Raw genomic sequence first — 1,043 nt, forward strand, 5'->3', positions numbered from 1 at the left:
AATCCAGCTTCTCAGCCTCTTGAAAAATTAGCACATGAGGTCACTGTGCCCTTGCTTTAGCAAGGTGACCATTTATGGGAGCTGAGCAGCACCTGCCCGTTTTAGACAGAGCACAAAGACTTCAGTTCACTTCAGTCCCATCCATCCTGCTTGAAGGCTCTTCAGTTTCTGATTCCTGTCCTCTGAGGTCTTCATAGCTGGCCCCACTGTCACCTCTTCTAAGGAGTCTTTTCAGTGTCCATCAGGTAGAGTATTCCCTTCTTTCTTTGTGCTTTCATATCGCTGTGCCTGTATCTCGACCATGACACTTTCCATGTTGTATTGCACATACACTTGTTCAACCATCCTTCACTGAGTACAGAACATACTGGTGATTGCTGCTGAGCTCATTGCTAAGGATATAAAAGTGAAGAAGACTTCATTCTCACCTTCCAGAAAACTTCCAGTATAGGGGAGAAACTAACACACACACAGATAATCAAAATATAGTATGGGAAATACATTTATATAACACGCTTAGAGCATTATGGAGAAACATGGGAGTTCTTGAATGAGCCTTGAGGTCTAGAAAGTCTTTTATTAGTTTCCTGTTGCTGCTGTAACAAGTGATCACTAACTTAGTAGCTTAAAACAATGCAAATTTATTTCCTTATAGTTCTTTAGCTCAGAAGTTGAACATGGATTTTATCAGGCAAAGATCATGGTATAAGCAGGGTGCATTCCTTTGTGAAGGCTCTAGAAAAGGACCATTTTCTTGCCTTTTCCTGCTTTTAGAGGCTTTCTATATTTCGTGGCTCAAGGCCTCATTCCTCCATCTTCAAACCTGCAACAATGGGCCAAGTCCTTTGCACGCTTCCTTCACTCTGATTCTCTCATTTGATGCCCTCTCCTACTTTTAATTGCAATTACACAGGGCCCACTTGAATGATCCAGAATAATCTCTTCATGACAAGATTAACCTATTAGCAGCCTTATTTTCTCTTTTCTTTTTTTTTTTTTCTTTTTGTCTTTTTTCATGACCGGCAACGGATCGCAACCCTCAG

This window comes from Galeopterus variegatus, unplaced genomic scaffold (assembly GCF_000696425.1).
Source record: "Galeopterus variegatus unplaced genomic scaffold, G_variegatus-3.0.2 Scaffold4972, whole genome shotgun sequence".
NCBI lineage: Eukaryota > Metazoa > Chordata > Mammalia > Dermoptera > Cynocephalidae > Galeopterus > Galeopterus variegatus.